At 37.8% G+C, this 25,874-nt stretch overlaps 1 pseudogene across 1 annotated transcript in view; it reads left to right on the forward strand.

The window, feature by feature from the left end:
* Positions 1–2,812: 2,812 nt before the first annotated feature.
* LOC311607127 (selenoprotein K-like) overlaps positions 2,813–25,874 on the forward strand; it is a 35,299-nt pseudogene continuing 12,237 nt past the window's right edge. Inside the window, exon 1 of the transcript in view lies at positions 2,813–2,886. The product of the transcript in view is annotated as a selenoprotein K-like (transcript). The remainder of the gene's footprint in view (positions 2,887–25,874) is intronic.

Below are 25,874 nucleotides of genomic sequence, written 5' to 3' on the forward strand. Positions count from 1 at the left end.
GAGGCAGGCGGATCGCTGTGAGTTCAAGGCCAGCCAGGTCTACAAAGTGAGTCCAGGACAGCCTAGGCTGCACAGAGAAACCCTGTCTTGAAAAAACAAAAATAAATAAATAAATTAAATTAAATTAAACTGAGTAGAAACATTGCCCTTTTCCCACATGGCATTTCATTAATAGTTGAACCTAACACTTTGTAACAAAAAAAAAATGTGAAGAATAACAAGTAAGAAAACTCTGACTTAAAAAAATAATTATTATCAATGCAGGATTTTGAAGGGTCTTTGTATTCTCAGATAATCAGGTGCCAATGATCAGCAGGCATAGCTATGTCTTGTGTGAAAATTGTTCAGAAACACAAAGTCAGCAAAGGAAAGAACTCATAAAGTGTACTCACATCAGGAATACACCTAGATCTGAGAGGAGCCAAAACAACAAAGAAAGAACAAAAGGGACTTGAAGATTTCCTTGGTGGGCATGCCCAGAGTCACGTGAGTAGGACCAATATGAATTACTGAGATCAAATGAATTCCGAAAATGCTCTATTTATATGTTCTTCCATATACATACATTCTGACATAATTGAAAATATATTCTTTATTAACAATAAGGAAGTAATTGGATACTGATATTTCTAAAGAACTTACAACTTTGCTTTTGAACATCCCCCTACCCCGACCCCCCATACCACCTGTTACTTCAGAAAAGGATGAGCCTCTCTTCTGGGCTGCTTGTAGATAAACAGTCTTGAATATGGATTAAATGCTTAGACCCACCCAAGGAATGTTTGATGATAGTCTCTCCTCCTTCCTAACCAAATCAATATTATCTTTGACGACCAGCTCTTTCCCATGGTTCCTTTGATCAGCATGGCATTCATCTCAGTGGTGCTGTCCCACTAATCTGTACTGGCTGTCCAAAATTTTGGAAATGCCCCTGACTTACTATCACACTCTAGGTTTAATCCGAGTTTTTGCAATTAGCCAGGCAAGCGAACCCAGAGAACACATTTAGCCTCTTTGCATCCATGTCGCTTTCACAAAAACGGGTTGGTGACACCTAATCTGAATGGAGGGGTTTGTAGATGACTGGTTTGGAGTGAGTCCAAATAAACTTCATGGAATTTAAACTGTTTAATTTACCGGTGATGTGGAAACAAGTACCAGCAACCCAGTAACTTTTTTTTATGTCTAGACACGTATGTATCCCATGCAGGAGAGTATAGACTCTTCATGTTTACAAAGCATACTTGCAGGAAGATAAATGCCACATAGCCACTCAACAGGAAGGAGTGACTGACAGATAACATTGGCCTTCTCTGAGGAAATCATAGATTTTCAAAACAAGCAGTTAAAAAAACTACATAAATATGCAATGTGCGTTTAAAAAAACTACGTGGCTGAGGTTGTTTGAACAACATCCCTCGTAGCTTCTATCTTTGCTTTATTGCTTGGTGTGCTCTTTGCCGCAAAAGAAGAGGCTACTGGGCTGTTTGCTATAATCGTCTGCTTAAGGTTCTTTGGCAGATCACATGTTTTACTTAATTAAATAATGTCCCAATTAATTGATTTGTTTGTAGACATTCTTAATTTAGTAAACGCTGAGAAGAATGCTAAAAATACCATTATATTTCTGACAGAGGCACCACTAAAGCCTGATAATTGATAGCTTTGCTGTTTTCTCTGATGGCCTGAAAAGCTTTTAAAGCTAAATTCTGTAATCATGTTCATCTTTGGAAATTAGTTTTGTGAAACCACACATTTAGTTCTTGCTGAGAAATCTCATTTTAGTCATTTTAACATAATTTATAATGCATAAACTAAATTAGCTTTTGTAGCTAAGCCAGCACATTTTTCTTTAATTTTTATCTCATCCTAATATATTTTTGACCTTGAAAACTGTAATGTCTGTTGGATATTGAAGCCTCTGAACAAAGAAAATCATTTCCATCCCATCACTATGGTTACACTTTCTTCGCTCTCCAGTGCTGAGCAGTGCTGAAAGTGTTGAATCTGGATTCCTCAGGAGGGCAAGGGGAACTTCATGTAATATCATTTAGTTCTGATTAAATAAACATATATACATAATGGAACCCAGGAAAGTAGCAAATTACTTCACTCTGTTTACATTGCATATGATATGACTGATGGGAAGGGGCAATATATCACCCAGTGTTATTCACTTCAGTTTCTGTTGTATGTGGTTTTTTCCCTAGGCAATCACACATACATTTTTGACTTAGAAAACCCAGTCAGAATGCCAGGCAGCTCCTTACACCTCCAGTACTCCTCGAGTCAAAGTGGTCTCATATCCCCATAACATCAGAAAGCTTCAAGTGGGAAGTGTACAGCTCCCTGTCCACGAGAGACACCTTTCAGATGAGCTTGTGCCATGACTCTCCCCATCCTAAAATGGCTTTGACTGCCCTGCAGAAGCACAGTAAGCACTTAGCCATTCAAACAGATGCTGCATTGCTGTCTCCAAGAAGAAAAAATACAGGGTGTGGTGTTTTGTTCTTACTGATAGCACCTTTTGGTGAAATGTTGTTACCAATTTTCCCAAGGTCAATTACAATTGGGCTTTTGGTCCTTCTTCTTTGTAGTTTATGCAGCAAAGCCATCTTGGAGAAAACTGGCAGCAAGGATTCAGTATGTATCTTCAAGTGGCCATAATGTATTCCAGAAGAATATGAGTGTTAATTAGATTTCTGTGATCCTGACACAGTACCTAAAAGAGACAACTAAGAGAGGAATTATTGATTTTCAAGCCTGGTTTCAGGGCATTCATCCTATAATGACATGCCCTGTGTTTTGCACCATGACAATGGGTACAAATGACAGAAGACTTTTTCACCTCCTAATGGACAGGAACTGGAGGCTGATGGGGATTGGGTAAGTACTGGGGACATGGTATATTCTTAAAGGCACACTCCAAGTAACCCACTTCCAAATCTCAGCCTTGACTTCCAATTTCCTCAAAATCCCAAAACAATGCCACTACCTGGGGACCAAGTATTCAAAACATGAGCTTGTAGGGATGTTTCCAATTTAAACCATAACATAACCAGTCGGTATTGTAGCGTGCTAAACTCGCACAAACTCAAATGAAATAGCTCAGCTCTGAAGCTTGTGTTCTATCAGAATTCTAGCTACCTGTGTTGGATGGTGCAATAGCACTGCAGAAAATACTAAAACAAGAAAGTGGGGTGCCGATGCCGCTCCCGTCCAGCAGGAAAGACACCAACACCGGGAACTCTTCTTGTAGCAGTTTTTATTCAGGATCCTTGACTATCGGAGTGACCCTGGGAAAAGTTCCCACAGAACCTTTTATAGTGTGCCTGTCCTATCAGAAACTACCACGTCGCCACTCCTGGTTGGTGCATTCGGATCACACCACCTCATGCCACGCCTTGTCAGAATCACACCACCTTACGTCATGCACATAAGGGGCTTGCTCACTGCGCATGAGCAAAGGGTTTTTTTCACTGCGCATGCGCAAAGGGTTTTCTCACTGCGCATGCGCAGAAGGGGGCACATTGCGCCGGTGAAGCAGTAGGGGGCGCTGCTATCTATGGCTCTCCACAGTGGGGTGATGGAAGAAATAGCTAGAGCCAAGGTAAGAAGTCTTCATCCTAAGTAGTTTTCAGATGCAGGAAACACAGTATTCACTTCCAGCTCTTTCAAATAGTAACCGTGCTGTAAATATGGATGGTAAGGGAAAGCAGAAAAACTGTTGAAGAAGTCCACTGTTTTATAAGACTTCAAATTTTTGATGGTGGAATGCACTGCACTCAGCTAAAGGGTAGAACTCTTTATGGCTCCAAATGAGGAAGACCCCAACCAGCATTACATGAGGCTGGATTTACGGACATAGATCTTTATGCTAAGAAAGCTGGAGCTGAGAGGATATCCATATGTGTTAAAGGGGATGGGATCAGCTAGGTTCAATGGAATCCATGTCAATTGGTCAACTGGCTTATTTGAATATTTCTCTGGGCTGCTAAACATAAGGATTGGTTGTCTAGAAACTAACCCTAGGTTAGGTAATGCCAGTTCAAGCTAATGCCAGAACCTAAGATCATGATACAGGGAGGTTTACTTAAGGAGCTAGAGTCTCAGAACTGGACCATAACAGCATCTTGTAAACAGTTCTGTAATACCTTCCCAAATAATGGGGTAGTTTGGTTGAGATGCAAGAAACCATTATGAATACTTTCCAAGCAACTAAAATGTTAATAAGGTATGGCTGGGCATGTTTCATCAGAGTTAATCTGTACAAACTTGAGAACATAACTATAACATACTTTATTAAATAGATTGCACTGTGATAATCACATTCTAATAGCTTAATTTTAGCAAACGAAAGGCCAATAAAGGCAACACCACTTTATATTTTGATCAGCCACAAGTATTTTCCATTAGGCATTAGGATCAATTCAAAACATGTCATCATTGCCCAACTTAAGTGGGGACTCCAACATAGTGGGAATTCAAAACCATTGGTGGTAGGCACACTAACAGCCTCCCATACATTGTCTTTACCATGATCTATAGAACTTGTGATTATAAGGTAAAAAAGAAAAGGAAAGGAATTATGTTTACAAAAGGACTAAGCATACAAAACTGTTAACATTCCAATGAGAAACTATTCAATTAACTCCAGCATAATCAGAAGGGGTGTGTGTGTGTGTGTGTGTGTGCGTGTGTGTGTATGTGTGTATACATATATAATATACAAGTGCATGTGCACCTGAGTTTATGTATGTGCATCATATATTCAGAGAAGCCGGCAGAAGTGAGAAGAGGGCATTGGATCACCTAGCACTGGAGTTATAGGCAGTTGTAAGCTTTCATGTGGGTGTGGGGAACCAAATCTAGAACCTGTGCCAGAGCAGTGAGTGCTCTCAATGGCTGAGCCATCTCTACAAGGTCTCATTAAAAAAAAAAAAAGGAAAACATAAAAGGAACTCAGAGTTATAGGATGGAAGGACTTAATCTGCCTTTTTCTGGTGGCGACCATGACCCAAGAGGTTTGTGTAGCCTCCAGAGGCTGGAGGAGGAAAGAAAAGTTTGCTTCTAGAGCTTCAGAAAGGAGCAGCCCATCGGCACCTTGATTGTAGCTCTGTGAGAGAAGCCATGCTGACTATGTTGAAGACAATGACCTGTGGTCTTTGAAAGGCTCTTAAATTATTGTAAATATATATGATGGGGAATTGCAAAAACCACCTAAACTCTCCAAGTTCAAAACCACTGCTTCTTTTGTTCCATATTTCCTTCGCATAAAATTTATTACATCAAGGATACAAACATCCAGTGAATTACCCACACATAGATTTTTGCTTTATATTGAAGTATTTGCATGTTTTATGTACAATGCATGACCAAATATGGAAACATTTTTTGCCAGTGTAGTGCTCTTCCTTTTCAAATACCAACTTTTTTGAATTTTATGATTAAATATTAATGGTAACATCCTTTGAATTTTTAGAAGGTAAACTTGAACCTAGTGAGCTTGGTTCTCAGGCCACAATATTGACTTTGAAGATTTCAAATTGAACACAAAGTATTAGTCAAGGAAGATAACCTTAATGTAATAATTATTCCAACTTCCTATCAATTATTCTTATTAATGTAAAATAACGTATCTCGTGCTAGCCCTCGTAGTTGAAACCGGACAATACCAGAACTGTTGACATGTTTTGTGAAGCCACTGTGATGTCACGGTCAAGATTAAAGAAATGTAAATGTATGAACAAGATAGCAGCAGAAGAAGAAAAAAAAGATTAAACTGCATTAAGCAGGGATCCTTCCTGGGACTGTGTGAGATCCTGATAACCAAAGCTGGTTATCAGGTTTGTGGGCAAATATCAAGAGGTGCATAATCTCGAGAGAAGATCACTGAGTGAGATCAAACAGTGTGTCAGTCCCAGCTTGCCTTCTGAGAAACAGTGGGCAGTGTTCCTGTAGCCTCCCTCTGTTTTTGTGTGACCTTCATGTTTCTACAGCTGAATCAAAATGCTTCTGTCTCTTGCAGGGATCCCTCTGTCCCTTTCCTTCCCACTCCTTCCTCTTCACGGAGTTCTGGTTCTTTGATGTATCTCTCCTGCTTTTTCCTTTCTGAGTTCAGACAGCTTGAATATCTGATTTTTTTTCTCTCCTTTTTCTCTCTCCTCCTTCTAATCTGTTCTTTAAATGTCAGATTTAGTCAACAGTCTTTCCATTTTTATCCTGGATTTGTATTGTTTCCTTTTTGTGTTGAGAGGGAAAAGTTCTTTGAAATTCATATTGATATAACTGGTTTTGTTGTTCTTTTTAATAAAAAAAAGTTTATCTCAGTTAAAGTCATGATAAAAATCTCCAAAGAGACAAATAAATTCACTTCCTTCAGCATCTATTCATGATTGATGCTTTACTTCATTATAACTTAAGGGTAGAAGTATAAAAGGATGGTCCTTATCCTATAAGAATTCACCAGCCAGTAAGTAAGAATAAAAACCGTATTCTAGAAAACATATAAATGTGCTAACACTTACCTGGAGGCCCTGGTTGATAGCACTGTAGGATTCTTTTGGTCTCAGGCTGCCTTGGCCTAAATTCTTCATCTATCATTCAACTCAGAGGAAGAGAAATGTGAGGGCATCCATCCAACCAGCAAACCACAAATCCCTGCATGGCAAGTGTCCCAGGGCAAGGAGAACAAGGAATGCTACTGCATAGCATGGTAGGTAACCTCTACAGACCATCCTCTGTACTCTTTAACAACACTAAAAACTCCACCAGGAGAGGGAGGCTTAAGTGGAACCAGGTGGATTCAAGCTACCCAGAAACTTTAATAGAGAAAGTTTCCCTATCTCTCCTTGAAGATGTGATTACCATTAAGGAAGTCACTGATCATCAACAAGGCAGAATATTTCAATATTTCAATAAACCTCTGTTTATGAATCTCCCTTCAGTAAATAAAACATTATCTATTGTAATCGAGGCATCTTATTATTTTTTATTGGATTTATATGCTTTTATATACAAGTCCTTTTTCATAATTAATATACTTTGAGTATTTGCTCCTATGCTAGCCAATTCATTTCCTTATTGTATATTTATTTTTAAGAGATAATAGTGAAGTAAAATACAATATGATAGAGCAAATACTAACACATCAGATTTGGATAAAACAAATGAACAAACAAGAAAAGGGCCCAAAAGAAGGCAAAAGAAACAGAGAGCATATTCAGGAATCCCTTAAAAACACTAGGCTAGAAGTGTTATTAGTGCTCTGCATAATGTCTGGCTGTGCGTCTCTGTATTTGTTCCAATCTGCTGCAGGAAGAAGCTTCTCTGATGACAGCAGAGCAAGGCCTTGAACTACAATAGCAGAATTGCATTAAGAGTCATTTTATTGCCATGGTTTGTTTTTGTTTGTTTGTTTATTAGAAGAAGTATTTCGCTTTACCCTAAGTCCCTATGCTATCTAGTCTCAGGGTATTGATAACCCATGCAGTAGTGGGTATGGGTACCATCTCACAGAGTCGACCTTAGGTAAAATCAGATATTCATTGGTTACCCCATGACCTTTATGAGACCATTTCCCTAGCATATCTTGCAGGCAGAACACCATTGTAGATAAAAGGGTTTGTGGTTGGATTGCTGTTTACATTTCTCTTTTGATATCTCAAAGAGTATACTTCCCATACCAAGGACATTAGATTGTGGGGGTAAAGTCCCCATGGAGGCACCAGCTCAGCTCCTCCACGATCAATGAGTAGTACAGATGTTGTCTTCAAATGGGGTTTTGCAGTCAGTTGTGGACAGCAAGTCTTTATCGTTTTAAGAACAGCCTGAGTTGTTTGGGAATTTCTACAAGAACCCTTTGGCCAACAGCTCAATTAGATGGAAGCCAATCCCAGTACCTGAAGGTCCCCTCTAGTTCCTTACTCTACCTAACATCTGTGGTTCTATGGATCATAACTTGCTTTTCATTGACTTAACAGCTAATATCAACATATAGGTAGATATATACTAAATCTTTCATTCTGGTCTGCGTTACCTCAGATGATCTTTTTTTTTTTTTTTTACTTCCATTCATTTACCTGCAAATGTCATGGTTTAATTTAACATCTGAGTAATTCTCCATGGTGTAAATATACCATATTTTCTTTATCAACTATTATGTTAAGGGACATCTACATTGTTCTACTTTCTGGTTACTATGAATAGAGCAGCAATGAACATAGTTGACCAAGTATCTCTGTATTACGATGAAGTGTCCTTTGGCTATATGCTCAAGAATTGTATAGCTGAATATTGAGGTAGATTTATTCCTGTTGTAGTTGTTTTTATTATACAGTATTTGTTTCTCTTAGTTTCTCTTACTGTGGCTATCACACAAATAACTGAGACTCTTTCATTTTTGTTTAATAATAACCTTCATAGCACAAAAACTGAGCAGTTATTAATCTATTCTTAACCCTCTAAGCTAATTTGGCTTCCTCTCAGCAAGCATCTCAGTGATACTTGCACTTTGCGGCTTTCCTGCTCCAGCTCCTCTCTCCTGATGTTTTCTTGGACCTCTCTCAGGGCTGATTCCCCTGGCAGAATTCTCTACTTCCTCCTCTAGCTCCTTCTTCCTGGGATGGCAGGAAGTCAAGCCCTATTCTCTCCCCTGTTCAGTGATTGGCTATAAGCTGCTTTATTGACATACAAGGGGACAATTGGTGAACAGAGTTTATACTATAATGAGACAAGATATTCTCAGAAAAAGGCTTGCAAACAGATGTGGGGGAGGGGAGGATACAGAAGCAAGCATTTGAATTACACAATAACCTAATGCCTACAGATTCTCTTCTTCCCGTGAAATGACCACATTGACTTGCATCCTGGTTGTAGGAGTTTGCACTTCCACCAACAAGGAGTATTCCAGTTACTACATATTCTCACCAGTGTGAACTGTCACATGTTTTTTCAACTTAGCCAATCTGGTGGGTATAAGATGAAACTCCACAGTCATTTTCATTTGCACTTCCCTAATGACTATAGACTCTGAACATTTATTTAAGTACTTCTCAGACATTTGAGTTTCTTCTTTTTTTAGAATTCTCTGTTTATATCTGTACCTCCTTTTAACTAGGTTTTTGTTTTCTTCATATATATTTTCTTGAGTTTCTTATATATTTTGGATATTAGTTCTTTATCAGATGTGGAGTCGGTAAACATCTTTTATCATTCTATAGGCTGTTGATTTGCCTGAATTACATAGTCCTTTACCTCGCAGAAGCTATTAAGTTTAATGAGATCATTAGTTATCAATCTTAGAGCCTATGCTAACAATGTTCTGTTCAGAAAGTCTTTTCCTGTAGCAACGAGTTCAAAGCTATTCCGTACTTTCTCTTCTATTAGGTTTGGCATGTCTGGTTTTTTTTTAATTAATTTATTCAGATTACATTTCAATTGTTATCCCATCACTTGTATACTTCCATTCCTCCCTCCCTTCCTGCTTTCACCCTATTGCCTTCCCCTAGGTCTATGACCAAGGGGAGCTCTTCCTTACTATATGGTTTTCTGCTGAGGACTTTGATGTAGTTGAATTTAGTGCAGGATGATAAGTATGGATCTATTTGGATTCTTCTACATGCAGCTATTCAATTTGATCAGCACCATTTGTTGTTGACCCTTTTCCACTGTGTATCTCTGTCTTCTTTATCATAAATCAGGTGTCCATAGTTGTGTGGATTTATGTCTGGGTCTTCATTACTATTCCACTGATCAACATGTATATCTTTCTAAAAAATAGCAATACTATTTTTATTACTATAGCTTTGCAATATAATTTAAAATTACAGTGGTAATATGTCTCTCAGTTCTTTGATTATTCAGGATTGTTTTAGCTATCCTGGTTTTTTTTTATATGAGAATTATTACCTTTTCAAGATCTATGAAGGATTGTATTAGAATTTTGATGGAGACCGCACTGAGTCAGCAGATTGTTTTTTGGTAGGATAGCCATTTTTACTATAGTAGTCTTACAGATCTATGATCATGGGAGATCCTTACATCTTCTGACAGCTCCTTCAGTTTATTTCTTTAATGTCTTAAAGTTTATATCATGCAAGTATTTCTCCTACTTGGTTACAGTTACCCCAAAATATTTTATATCATTTGAGGATAGTGTGAAATGTGTTGCTTTCCTGATTTCTGTCTCAGTCCATTCATTATTTGTAAAAAGGAGGACTACAGATTTTTTGTGAGTTAATTTTGTATTCAGCTCCTTTGCTGAAAGTGTTATTCAGCCACAGGAGTGTCCTGATGGAACTTTTATGGTCACTTATGTATATATACTGTCATATCATATGAAAAATAAGTTTACTTTTACCTTTATAATTTGTATCCCCTTGATCTCCTTCAGTTGCCTTATTGCTTCATCTAAGACTTCAAGTACTTTTATAGTGATTTGGCAGTTTGTATTTGTCAAGCTTGAAGTAAACATCTTTTCTACTTTGTTGGGTCTAAATTTCTGAATGAAAAATTGGTTAAAAGAAAGAAGCTGTGGCAATTTTTATAACATATTCATCCTTTTCCCTGTCCACTCAATCAAACAAGAATACAGATGTCACTGTGCTGCAATTTTACAGAAGTGTACAAAGTTACTAAATTTAGTATCCTGCTACTTAAAACAAAATCTCATTAGCAGTGGCAATGTATATCAACCTATAGGTGTAATGGCTCTTCTACAGATGAACATCAGTTCTGATCATTTCTGTTACTGCCACCCAAATGTGTCAGTGTTCACTGTGTGCATATGTTTTTTCTTAGACACAGTTTTAAAACTAGAAATATTACATTAAATTATACATTCTGTAAAAACAAAAAACAAACAAACAAACAAAAAAGACTTCAAGTACTATATTGAATAGGCTTGGAGAGAGTAAAAAACATTGCCTTGTTCCTGCTTTTAATGGAATTGCCTTGAGTTTCTCTCCATTTAAGTTGATGTTGTCTATATGCTTGCTGTAAACTTCCTTTTATATTTTGAGGTATGCCCTCTGTATCTCCAATCGCTCAGGGGCTTTTTATCATAAATGGGTATTGGATTCTGTCAAATGCCTTTTCTACATCTAATGAGATGGTCGTGTAGTTTTGCCTTTCATTTTGCTTATATGGTAGTTTACATTTATCAATGTATGTATGTTGAGCTTTCTCAAGAACTATTCAACTATTCAAGGTCTTTTTCATTTCAAAACAATTTTAGGGAAAAAGAAGCCTATTCAGATATTTATAGCTCATTGAAAAACCTAGAGATAAGTAAAGAGAAATTGGTATTATGTTATAATTAATGCTAAATGTACTGTATTCCTTCATTTATATGGATATCCTATAGTCTAACTCAGCAAAAATAATGTTTTAAGAGTCTTATATTTCAACAGTTTTATGTCTTTAAGTTTTGGATCTATTTAAAGATAATTGTGTAACTACATTTAAGGAACTATTTTTATTCCTCTACACACAAGTAGTCAAATTTTCTACCACTTTTTAAAAGATGTATTTTATATGTATGTGGGCTTTGCCTCCATCATGTGCCCCACATGTATACCTAGTACCCCAGAGGCCAGAAGAGGGTGCTAGATCCCCTGGAATTAAAATGATGAATGTGAACCACCACATGGTACTGGATATCAAACCTAGGTCCTCTCGAAGAGCAACTACTACTGCTCCATCTTTCAGTAGATGAACTCATCTAGTAGATGAGGCATCCTTCAGCCCCCTTGATGGCACTTTTTATTTATAAGTATCTAATGTTTACATATTACTATAGAAAATGTTTGGGGTAAGGTTATATTTTCTACTACATATTTTGTTGCATAAAAATGCAATTGATATTTGTATGTTGGTGCCTATTTTGGGGTTTTGTAAATTCATGTATTGGTCTCTGAGTTACTGTGGGAAGGGTGTGAAGAATTTCTATATGTACATTACCATTTGTTTGTTCATTTTTGCTTTCCCTTGAAAACCATGCCTGTGCAATATTGAATAGAAATTATTGAAATGGGCATCCTTATTCTTTCCTCATAATTATAAATAAAAATATTCCTCCCTTTTCATTAACAGTGGGTTTGGCAGATTAATAAAGCTTTGTGTCACTGCTACTTTTCTAAGAAGCTTCTAAAATCATAACTGGGCATTAGATTTATACTTCTGTGTTTCTACAAGACATTTATGACATTTTTCTCCTTTTTCTTTTTTTTTTAATTTAAGTAATTTATTCACATTACATCTCAGTTGTTATCCCCTCTCTTGTACCTTCCTATTCCACCCTCCCTCCCTCTTTCACTCTATTCCTTTCTCCTAGGTTTGTGACAAAAAGCAACCTCCTCCCTCACCATACGATCACAGCCTCTCAGGTCTAATCCTGGTATCCTGCTTACCCATCCTCTGAGTGACACAGACCTCCCTACCAAGAGGAATTGGTCAAATAGGGGGGAACCAGAGTTCATGTCAAAGTCAGTCCCTGTTCTCCAAACAACTGTGGAGGATGCGCTGTCCATTGACTAGATCTGCATAGGACTTCTAGTTTTACTACCTGCATTGTTTTTGTTCTTAGAGTAGATTGAGCAGACAGCCCTGGGTGCAGATCCACCAGCCTTAATGATCTTCTTGTAGATTTCTAGGACCCACAGGATCCTTCTATTTCCCCATTTTCCCATACCACTCTCCCTGGAGTCCCAATAGGAAGTTCCAGTATCTAGCCCAATCTCCTGCTAAGTGAAAACTCTCTGAAGGCATCCATGTTGGGCTAGTGTCCAATTATAAGTGAGTATATACCATGTGTATCTTTCTGGGTCTGCGTTAACTGACTCAGGATGATCATTTCTAGTTCCATCCATTTGCCTTCAAATTTCAAGATTTCTTTGTTCTTAATAGCTGAGTAGTATTCTATAGTGTAAATGTACCACAGTTTCTTTATCCTTTCTTCAACTGAGGGACATCTAGGTTGTTTCCAAATTCTGGCTATTACGAATAAGGCTGCTATGAACATGGTTGAGCATATGTCCTTGTTGTATGATGAAGCATCTTTTAGGTATATTCCAAGGAGTGTAATAGCTGAGCCTTGAGGTAGCTCTATTCCCAGTTTTCTGAGAAAGAGCCAAATTGATTTCCAAAGTGGTTGTACAAGTTTGCACTGCCACCAGCAATGAAGGAGTGTTCCTGTTTCTCCACATCCTCACCAGAATGTGGTGTCACTTGAATTTTTTATCTTAGCCATTCTGATGGGTGTAAGATGTCATTTTGATTTGCATTTCTTTGATAACTAGGGATGTAGAACATTTCTTTAAGTGTTTCTCAGCCATTCAATATTTCTGTGTTGAGAATTCTGTTTAGTTTTGAGCCCCATTTCTTAATTGGGTTATTTGGTTTGGTGGTATTTAATTTCTTGAGCTCTTTATTTATTGTGAGTATTAGTTCCTTTTCAGATGTAGGGTTGGTGAAGATCTTTTCCCAGTCTGTAGGCTGTCGCTTTGTTCTCTTGGCAGTGTCTCCTGCCTTACAGAAGCTTCTCAGCCTCATGAGGTTTCATTTATTAAATGTTGGCCTTAGAGCCTGGGCTGTTGGAGTTCTGTTCAGGAAGTTGTCTCCTGTGCCAGTGAGTTCCAGGCTCTTCCCCAATTTTTCTTCTAACAGACTTAGTGTCTCTGGTTTTACGTTGAGGTCTTTAATCCACTTGGACTTGAGTTTTGTGCATGGTGAGAAATATGGATCTTCTTGCATTTTTCTACATGCAGACATCCAGTTAGTCCAGCACCATTTGTTGAAGATGCTCTCCTTTTTCCATTGAATAGATTTGACTTCTTTGTCAAAAATCAAGTGTTCATATGTGTGTGAATTCATTTCTGGGTCTTCAATTCAATTCCATTGATCAACCAGCCTATTGTTGCACCAGTACCATGCTGTTTTAATTACTGTTGCTCTGTAGTACTGGTATGGAGTTTCCTCTGAAGGATCTTTTATTGTACAGGATTGTTTTAGCTATTCTAGGTTTTTGTGTTTCCATATGAAATTGAGAATTGATCTTTCAATGTTCTCAAAATTTGTGTAGGTATTTTGATAGGGATTGTACTGAATCTGCAAATTGCTTTTGGTAAGATGGTCATTTTTACTACATTAATTCTCCCGACCCATGAACAAGGGAAATCTTTCCATCTCCTGATGTCATCTTCAATCTCCTTCTTCAGAGATTTGAACTTTTTTTCAAACAAGTCTTTTACTTGCTTGGTTAGAGTTACTCCTAGCTACTTTATATTGCTTGTGGCTATCATGAAGGGTATAATTTCCCTGATTTCTTTCTCAGCAGGATTGCCATTTGTATACAGTAAGGCTCCTGACTTTTTTTTTTTTAGATAATTCTGTATCCAGACACTTTGCTGAAGGTATTTATCAGCTATAGGAGTTCTCTGGTGGAATTTTGGGGGTCACTTATATACACTATTATATTGTCTGTGAATAGGGATAATTTGATTTCCTCCTTTCCCATTTGCAACCCCTTGATCTCCATTTGTTGTCCTATTGCTCTAGCTAGAACTTCAAGAACTATATTGAAGAGATATGGAGAAAGTGGGCAACCATGTCTGGTCCCTGATTTTAAAGGAATTTTCTTGAGTTTCTCTCCATTTAATTTGATGTTGGCTATTGGCTTGCTATATATAGTCTTTATTATGTTTAGGCATGTGCCTTGGATCCCTGATCTCTTCAAAACTTTAAACATGAATGGGTGTTGGATTTTATCAAAGGCTTTTTGGGCATCTAAGGAGATGATCATGTGGAGGTTTTTTTCAGTTTTTTTTTTATAGGGTGGATTACACTGATGAATTTCCGTATATTGAACCATCCCTGCATGCCTGCAATGAAGCCTACTTGGTCATGGTGAATATCTTTGATGTGTTCTTGTATTCAGTTTGCAAGTATTTTATTGAGTATTTTTGCATCAATGTTCATAAGAGAAATTGGTCTGAAATTCTCTTTCTGTGTTGAGTCTTTATGAGGTTTATGTATCAAAGTGACTGTGGCCTCATAGAATGAGTTCGGTAATGTTCCGTCCATTTCTATTTTGTTGAGTAGCTTGAAGAGTATAAGTATTAGCTCTTCTTTGAAGGTCTGGTAGAATTCCTTGCTGAAACTATCTGGCCCTGGGCTTTTTTTGGTTGGGAGACTATCAATGATTGCTTATATTTCTGTAGGAGAAATAGGACTTTTAGTTTGTTTATCTGATCTTGATTCAATGTTGGCAAGTGGAATTGGTCAAGAAAATTATCCATTTCCCTTAGATTTCCAAATTTTGTGGCATATAAGCCTTTGAAGTAGGACCTAATGATTCTTTGTATTTCTTCAGTGTCTGTTGTTATGTCTCCCTTCTCATTTCTGATTTTGTTGATTTGGATAGTGTCTTTTTGACTTTTAGTTAGTTTTTGGCTAACAGTTTGTCTATCATGTTGATTTTCTCAAAAAAACCAGCTCCTGGTTTTGTTGATTCTTTGAATTGTTCTCTTTGTTTCTAATTTATTGATTTCAGCCTTGATTTTAATTATTTCCAGCCATCTACTCCTCTTGGGTGTTTCTGCCTCTTTTTTTCTAGGGCTTCCAGATGTGTAGTTAAGTTCCCTATATGAGATGTTTCCAGTTTCTTTATGAAGGCACTTAGTGCTATGAATTTTCCTCTTAGCACTGCTTTCAATGTGTCCCATAAATTGGGTATGTTGTACCTTCATTTTTATTGAATTTTAGGAAGTCTTTATTTTCTTTATTTCTTCCATGACCCAGTTGTCATTAAGTAAAGAGTTGTTTAGTTTCCATGTGTGTGGGCTTTTTGTTATTTCTGTTGTTGTTGAAGTCCAGCTTTATTTCATGGTGATCTGATAGGATATGGGTATTATTTCAATCTTCTTGTATCTGCTGAAGCTTTCTTTGTGACCTACTATATGATCAGTTTTGGAGAAGGTTCCATGAGGAGCTGAGAAGAAGGTTATAATCTTTCATGTTTAGGTGAAAATTTGTCATTTTTCTCCTTTATCACTTCTATGATACACCTTTAACCTTTGAATGATGAAACGATGTTATTTATTTATAATAAAAGCCCAACTTCATCATAATGTGCTATCCAATTATATATTTCTAGAGTCGATATCTATAGTGTGTTAAGATTCCACACCATTTCAGTATTTGAATGATAGGAAGCTGTGATATCAAAGTTGCATTAAGTTCAAAAAGTTGAAAAGCATTTTCAACTTTTTCTGAAAAATGTTGGATAAAATAGAAATAATTCTTTCTTAAATATAAAATAAATTTCCTAGTTAAATAACTTGAGCATACAATTCTATCATGGGAATTTTTCAAATTAAAATTTCCATTACTTTGTCACTTATCAGTAGTATTCATGATTAATTGCTGTAGTTCTTGACATAAAGTTATCTACAGTACTTTTCTTATGAATTTTAATGCTCCCAGCATCTCTATTGATAGTTACATTTACATTTATTGTATTGGCCATTTGTATACTCTATATTTCCTTTTAAAGTCTTTACTTGTATAGTTAGAACAAAACTTTCAACAGGGGTACCATGAAAGAATTAATACTTAATGCTGAAAGTTATCTATCACTTACACAAAATTAAATAAATTCCTATTAATTTAAAATAGCACTGTTTTACCTAAGTAACTTCCTATGAAAGTTGCTTAGATAAAATGAAATAATTGTTTTTATTTCTTTATATGAAAGATGAGATAAGAAGTGTATCCAAGCTTTACTAATACATGGCTTGGGCTAAGCCCAGATCATTTTTATCTAAATATCCATAGCCCTAGGCCAGGAAGGTTTTAGCCTCTATACAATCTAATCTTCTGCAGGCCTCGACCTTGAAGGCTTCAGCTTCCGGGGTCCATCTGCTAATCTAGGCCTAGAATGTTTTCACCCACCAAGACTTACTGATGAATAAATCATTTCTAGTTCTTTGTAAACTCTGGCTGGCTGGTTCAACTCAGTTGTTCTAGCTCAAAACTCCTCTCCAAGCTGACTGATTCAAACTGGCTTCTCTCTGTTTCTCACTGAAGTGCTCTGCTTGGGAAAACTGTCTCTGAACTCCACAAACTCAGCTACACAAACTCAATTGCACTCAACTAAACAGCACTAAACTGAACCAAATTGTACAGTACTCCAGAACTCCACTGTACTGTCTCCACAAACTCTACAGCATTCCTGTATTGTACACTACTCCTCCCTCCTCTCTCTATGCTGCTCTTAAGTAGCTTCTCTTTTCTGTCTGGACATATCCTGTGACTCATTCGGTCAAATATCTCTCTGGTTTGTCACTTTGTTGGCCTCTCAATTAACATTGTGGGCTAAATTCCAGCCAGAGGGATTAAAGGTATATATTACAGCCAGAGGATTAAAGATGTGTACTAAGGGTGTATCTATATAAGAGCCAGATCACACAGACATAGGTCTTTGGATGTGATCCTTGCAATAACAGCCATGTTGGTGGATTAAGATTCCTCTACAAATAATATTTGAAAAAAAGGCAATTCTCAATTTTAATGGTCATCCCAGACCATCACTTATTTGTTTTATTAATTTTTCTTAACACTCCCTTATTTTGCTATTTATATTCTATATATTATTTTGTGTTTCACCAATTTTCTGTGTTATCCTGTTTATTCTACTTGCCTTGAATATTATTCTCTCTGATTCTGTTCTCTCTCTAAAGCATAAGCATACATAGCTAGTTTTAACCCATACTTCTTTCTTTAAATGCTCATTTTCCATTATAAGTTTCTATCTAAATATTTTGTGTATGTCATACATAATTTGATAGTTTGTGCTTATTATGATATATTAAGCTATTTTCAAGCAATCTCTGTAATTCCATGTGCAGCATGGATAACTAGAATCACACTGATTGTGGAAAGTACATGTTGGCAAACAGAGGCTCTTCAGCATCTACTGCTAGAAAAACTGGGTAGCCACATGAAAAAGAATAAACTATATTCCTATTTTATTTGTTGTTGTTTATTTTCATATTATAATTTAATTACATTCCTCCCTTCCCTTTCTTTTCTTCAAACCTTCCCATACACACTCTCCATTCTTCTTCAAATTTACAGCCTCTTTTTTTTTATTATTATTACTGGTCATGAAAACCAACACAAAATCTACTTTAAAAAAAAAACTAAAATGTGAGGCCTAAAATATAAAACTACTGAAATAACACACATGCAGGCACACACACACACACACACACACACACACACACACACACACACACCAAATTAGGTGTATAACTTGGGAATCCTAGATATCTCCTCTTGCTCCATGGTTGTCTTATAACTATTGTTTTCTTCACTTGATCTTAGTTTGAGTTAAGCAACACATCTTTCTGGTCTTGTTTCTATGTTCTTGTTTTCCTCTTCAAAAACAAAACAAAACAAAAAACACATTGCCCAGGCTAATGTCAAGAAGCTTTTACTCTGGTCTCTTCTGGTGGTTCATTCTCATTACTTCAGAGCTCATGTTCAAGTCTTTAATGCACTTGTTCTTGGTTATTATGCATAGATACTGGTCCTGGGCAAAATGCCAACGTTAAATAAGGCCTTTCCCAATCCCAAGATTCAGAGCTCTGTGCTAGCTGTTTTCCAATGTCTGAAAACAGTTTCTTTGTAGAATTTGCCTGATTTTATAGTTTTTCATAGCAAAAGGGAAGACTAATAACCATTTCTCCCTGTAGCTGGATCTGCACCTGCACCAGAACATAGCACTTTATTTCCATCTCCTCACAACTCCATGAGATAAATATCGCCAAGCTGCTTTGCAGCTAAAAAGATTAGCCACTTTCTGGGATCTTCAAAGACCCCCAAGGGGCAAAAGGTATCATATTTGCTTTGTTGTTCATATTTTTTGAGGGTGTTAGGTATGCAATAGATGGTCAAGAAATAAACCGAGGCAGGCAGTTTTCTTCATTAAATGTAGGAAAACCTGAATCTCTGAAAAGACAAATCAGGGAAACAAAGATGACAGTGATATGAAGTACGTATTTGGATTTTCAAACTGTTGGTCATGAACTGAACCTGGCCCACTCTCCTTTATTTTTATAAAGTTGTATTGAAACTGTATGCAGCCATGCTTCTCTGTTTATGTACTCCCTCTCTGCTCACTCACTCTGGTCATCAACCTGAATATCAGTCCTGCAAAGCTCAAAATATTCACTGTATGGCACTTGACAGAAAGAGTTCATCAGTCCCTGGTTAGTGGAACTCTTATACGCTTTGTGTCCCATTACATCTCACAGCTACCCCGTGAAGGGAGGCACAGCTCCGTTAATTAGTTTTAGATTCTCAGACCCAGTAAGGCTCTTGTTCCAGGTTCCATGGCTCATAAGAAGCACAGCACAAATTTGAATTTTGATTTGTCAGGCTCTGAATCCTATTCTCTTTCTACTTCTTACATTCATATAACCTTGAAGAGAACTAGATGATGACAAATGGAAAGAAGCTTTTAGTGGTTTGTACTTCGTTACATGTCAAGTGGAATCAAATCTTATGTAAGGTGAAGAGTCGGCTTTATATATTACAAGGAGTCATTTAAACTCTTGTTATTTATCTGAAAAAAAAAACTTTTATAGCAAGCCCTCTGCTGGTTAAGAATTATGTTTGCAGTATTTCATATATATATTTAACAATACTGTTTATGTGGTATAAATTCATTCATATGTATACATATGTTATATATTACATGTTAATACATTTTTGGCTTATTTTCTTCCTGATCGTTTTACTTTTAAAATCTTCAGCAGTGGTAACGACAGAAATGTTTCCAAGAATTGCAAGTCCATAACTGATAAATCAAGGGTGGACCCTGGTTTTCCTAATTCACCTCACTGGTTTTCCTAACTTCCTAACTCTATCTCTACCACTCTCCATTCTTTCTTCACTCTCCTCTGTGTGCTAATGACCTGAAACATTATCCCATAGGGTCCTCTGAAGTCACACAAAATACCAAAAACACCCTTTCTAGCAGCTGTGTAGGCCCCCTAGGCCAGCACCCAGATGTGCACCATCAATGCCCAAAGCTATGCTTTCCTCTCGTGTCTTAGGTTCTGATCAACTGTTGCTTAGATTTAAATCATCCTCTGATTTCCTTCATGTGCTGCGAATGAGCATGAGCTGGGGGAAATGGCGGAGGCAATAAATGGGAAGGAAACATTTGTGGAATCCTTTCTCTTCTTTTCAGGAGGAGCTATAATCATGCTTTGTATCAACATGACTCCTTCCTGCAGCTGTAACAAAGTTAGAGAAAGTGATGGTACTATAAATTCAGAGTTCAGGAGGTGATTCTATTGACCTGGTCTTTTGGACAGGATTGGTATTATAGTTTCCCGCATGGAAACCAGTGCAAAAACATTTCTAAAGCAATTTCTTCTTCGCCAGTAGCCCTGCCCTCCCTCTTTATACGTCTTCACTCTCCGAAGGTGTTCCAAGTTCTTCGATCTTTCTGGTGGCTTCTGTGCATGACCCCCCTCCCCCACTTCAACAACCTCCCACAGTGCCCAAGATCAAATCACTCAGGGGGTAGAATTAGGAGCCTTTCTCGCCATTTGTCCAAGCAGGTTTTCTGATAACTAGATCAAATCGACTTCTCTGACAATAAACAGACAAACAGATATTATACAGACATGGAGAATGTCAAATTTGCAGTGCAAATGAAATATGACCTGCTGTATAAGTAGATAACTTTCTTGGAGGATTTTTTTTTGTTCTAAAAAGAAAAGAAATATAGGCCATAGCTAGTCCTTATGGATGCTCTGAGTAAGTTGTCTTATACAGAAAGGTTCTCAGAGTGAAAGTTGGTAGTAGAGTAAGAGTGTAGAGCCTGAAAGCAAATGTAATACCTTCTATAGCCAACTAGGAAACCCCTGTGTGTTAGGAGCTGGGCCGTCATTTCTCCAATAATAGACCCTGCAGTAACATTCTATCCCACAGGGAAGAGACGTAGATCTGACAGCCTAGGGAGACCAAAGAGCTAGAAAACCACAGCAAAGGAGAACTGAGCCACTAAGTGGGCCAACAAATCCCATGGGGCCTGCAAAGCTGGCCATCATTTCAACTACATCTTCACCAGAAGTTTTTAATTGAGTCTATTGAGAATTTTCTTTTTTTTTTCCCACCTTAGGGGGATAGACCCTTGATTTTATAGTAGTTCACAAGGGTTCATTTTAGAGCCAATAGATGGAACATATTATTTCCATAACTCCAAAGCTAACTATTGCCATATGAGTTTCCACATAAGAGTTTCTATTATGCCCACTGGGCATCTATCTGGAGATTGCTTTCTTCCATCTTGCCCTTTTCCTTCAATATCACCTTTCCTGGCATTCAAACTTTACCTTCAGGTTTGCAGCTCCAGTCTCCTTCCCTTCCAAAGTCTAGCACAGGAATAGACCTAGCCTAAGAGCTTGCATCAGCATCTGATTGGAGTCGCCTGGAGAAGTAGTAACAGTCAAGAGGATTAGAAGTTAACAGTCACTTGACCTTCATCATTCCCCTGTTCCCTGCTTCAAAAGCCTGTAAAAAAAAAAAAGAAAGAAAGAAAGAAAACAGGTAGAAAGAAAAGAGTAAAGGACCAGGACACTCTTTTCTTCGTTTCAGGTCACTTTGGGCTGAGGTTGTTGCATCTGATCCTCAGAAAGGAGAAGAATTGAGTCTAGAATTTAAGGTTTCATGGTCTGGCTTTTATCATAAGTAAAAAGGCCCCCCAAAGCACTGTGGCCCTTTTAAAATGTTAATGGAGAATAATAATAGAGGTATTCAACAGTGCATGTTCAAGATAGTAACTGAGATGCAATGAAGCCTTTTTCAAGCCAGGCTTGTACTGAATTCAGATGAATAGACAGACTATATGAATTTAACCAAAATATTAGCCTAGGCTGGTTCAGAAAATCTATCCTTTGGGCTTCTTATCAATTTGGTTTTGAAGCTGTACAACTTAATACCTAGCTAAAAAGCACCTCTTCAAATCTCTTGGGCCTGTTTTCACGTTATTAAGTAAACATATCACCCCTCCCTACTTGGGATAAAGCATGCAAGGTGACAAGACACAATTTTGGACACATAAGTGTTCAGCACATCACTACATGTTTATCCCACTTGATTACCCAAAATATGAGTCCCTCATGTCACCCATCAAAATGCTGTGGTTCATCTTTACATACCACCTCTTTGTGAATCCATCCCCAACTCAGTTTTTGAGAATTTCGTGCAAATATTTGGAGATGACTGTCAGGAAAAAGAAAAGGTTGACATGCTATACAGTTCCCATGGGGCAGCTTAATAGAGATCAAAAGCAACATTATTTCAGTAGATAGAATTGCTTCCCAACACTTTAAGCTAATCAATAAAAGGTTAGAAATTGTGAATGCCTCATCTCCCTAAATAGGTATGCTGCTGAACAGTGCTGTATAAAAGCAGACATAAGCTCTTACATCTGATAGATTCAAGTTCTAATCCCAGCTCTGTCACTTCTTATAAGACTTTGGTGAGTTGTGAGGTCTCTCTGAGTTTTTCCCCTAATGTGAAAATTATTCTTAATACCTCTCAGACCAGGACTCACTAAAGACTAAACAGAATAAGACTCTCTCCCTGCTGCCCTCGCAACCCAACAAAAGAGCTACATTGGCCTCCCAGAGTCCAAGGAAATGGAAACCTGTTGGACTTCAAAAAGCCTTAAGAGAAGATAAGGTCATGATAATGCCAGCCAATGTCACAGCGAGTATCAGAGAAGCCAAAAAGACAATAGCCAAAGACCAGCTCAGAGAAAAGCACTTTGAAACAGCATTCACAAGACTCTCACCTGCAGCATTTCCATGATATTCTCTTGACAGTAGCCTGAATATAATAACCCTACATCCCATGACTGAAAAACAGGGGCACTTTTAAGAAGGGACATGAATATGTTATGGTAATAGGACTTTATGTCCTTTCCAGAGTGTCTGACTTTTGTTTTTATGGCTTAAGCATCTTCTCATAAAGCATAGCCCTTTAGATGTTGATATTTGGCTAAAGTAGGATTGTATGCTTTGTAATAATAATTTGGAAGACTAGTGTTTCTTGGAGAATTGTTATAGGTATGTCAAAGTACCTAAAATAGTATCCAAATCTTCTGTTAAACAGGCTAGAAATTGATGCATTATCATAGAACAAGTATGCAGTTTTAGCTTTCAATACTTCGCACTGCTTGTTATACTGCTGTGGAAAGCAGGAGGAGCAAGGTCCCTGTTCTCATGGAGCTTAGTATGCATTCAGGTCAGGATGAAGAAGGCCAGAGAAAGGAGCACAAAATATAAACAAATGGAAGCAGACAAGACCACTGTGTACAGAGACATGTGCTACAAAAGTGATTTGACAGAATAATATGGTTGAGAGCAACTGTAGGAAGGGTTGGGGAGTTGGGCCATTTCATATGTACTAGTTAGCAAAATCCTTTTCTGTAGGTAATGTGCAGGCCGAGACTAGAGAGATCCAGACATAAGAAAGTTGGGTAAGGTAAAGAGGGCACCTGTATGTTGTGGCTGTAAAGTCTTTCATAAGTTCATGTGTATGAACACGTGGTCCCCAGCCAGCAGCATACTTCAGGTTATAAAAGCTTTAAAGCTGAAGGTCACTGGAGGAAATAGGTCACTGGGGATGGGTTTTGATGGCCTTCTGAGCTTATCTCCACTTCCTGTTACTCTTTACTTCCTGGATGCAGAAGCAATAACTAGTCACCTCATGCTCTACTGCCATGCTGTCCCTGTCACAGTGGACTGTGTCCTCTGTTAGTGTGAGCAAAACCAAACTCTTATTCTCTTAAGTTGCCTCCTGGTGATATTTGGTCACAACAACAAGAAAAGGAGCTAATATAAGTTATAATACCCCCAGTAAGGCAGTGGCGAAGGAGAAGACTAGGGTAGAGATGACCACGTCCCATCCCAGGGACAGAAGCCAAGTCCCTAATAGCAAAGGGAACATCTATGGGCCAGGAATTTTAAGGAATGCCTGGAGTAGAAGACTGAGTTGGATTTCCCAGCCAACAACCATCAATAGTGAGAGAATGTGGGCTAGAGGACCAAGGTAAAAGGCAAAGCAAAGGTTAATTGTAGAGATAACAACAGGCAATGGAGTACCGACTCCTAGGCCACCTCAGCTCATCCTGGTGCCCTTCCTTGTAAGTCAGTGGTTCTCAGCCTTCCTAATGTTGTAGCTCTTTGATACAGTTCCTCATGAGGTGACCTATCAACCATAAAATTATTTTTATAGCTACTTGATAACTGTAATTTTGCTACTATTATGAGTCCAAATGTAAATAGCCAATATGCGGGATATCTGCTGTGCAATCCCCATGAATGAGTGGTTCAACCCCCAAACAGGTTGTGGCCTATAGCTTGAGAAGCACTGTTGTAAGTGCTTCTGAAGACATGACTCATTTTACACACAAAAGCCGTTTCCATCTCTCGGTCTTAAAAAGGAATCATAAAGAGAAACTGTTCTAGCCTGGCTCTAGCATCCCTTTGGGCCCTACAATTTCCACACTAGTTAATATTATAGTGCAACAGCAACTGAAATATCTAAATTTAGGTAAATTGTTTTGCTGTCACAGAGAAGTAATTAAATTTCATGTAGAAATAACTGATTGACTGGTATTACTTGAAAATACAAAAAGGGAGTTGCTGATATTTACAAACTCACTAAACAGTCTTAGGAAGAAAATTTACAATTACAGTGTTTGATTCTAAGTATTTGTTAACAACCCTTCATCTACTGACCTGTGTTAGAAAGCCCAGTTTGATGCAATGATACACACACTGGGCTCCAGAAGACAGCTCTGTTTCTGAGCCTAGTTATATTGCCTAACAGCTGTGTTGTTCTGCATAACTGACAAATCTCTCTTACCTCAGATTCTTTAGCAGAAATATAAAAGAAACAGCAGGCTCTTCTTTTACCAAAAGCTAACCAATATAATGCTATTACACATCTTTTCATGCAAGGTATTTGCACATGTGTGTTATGTATACCTGTGTATATGCATGTGTACATATGGGTGCATGCATGTGTCTTCACATAGGAAGGAATGCAATGTATGAGAGTGCACATATGTATACACATGTATTGTGCAGATGCATATGCATGTGTGTAGAGGCTTGAGTTTGACACTGGGTGTCCTGAGGCAGAATGTTTCTTGAACCCAAAGCTCACCAACTGGGCTTGCCTTGTAGTCAGCACCTTCCGGAGATTCTGTCTGTGCCTCATAGGCTGAGATTACAGGTGGACCTCCATGCCTACCCAACATTGTGCAAATATTTTCTGGATTAGCTCATGGAATGGTATTCTTTATATGCCATCTTCCAATATCCTTAATTTTATTAACTGACCTCACCAACTTTCTCTCTTCCCTCATCTCCATACCTTGTTCCCCTTTTAAACCTAACTACTCCAGCATCTCTCACCTTTACTCTCACTTACCATTTATGAGAGTGTTGGAGATACAAACTGATGTTTTCAGGCTTGCATGGCCAGCATTTTAGCCACTGAGTCATCTCTCCAGTTTCCTAAAGATTATGTTTTAATTCTTACATATGCAAAGCCCTGGGCTAGGCAGAACAGAGTTCAGCAGAATAGTAAACTGGAATCATGGCTTGTCATAATAGAGAAATTGTAAGAACCAAGTTCTCTGAGCACCAAAATATGATGTACAGGAACCATCTCTACTTTTCTAGCTAAGAATGATGGGTGATCAATGTATTTGAGGCATTTCAATTTTGTAAAAGTCTGATTTTAGAATATCCAATCCCCTTGGGAGACTCATCTAAGTGAGA

This window comes from Acomys minous, assembly GCF_964271855.1.
Source record: "Acomys minous genome assembly, chromosome: 1".
Taxonomy (NCBI): domain Eukaryota; kingdom Metazoa; phylum Chordata; class Mammalia; order Rodentia; family Muridae; genus Acomys; species Acomys minous.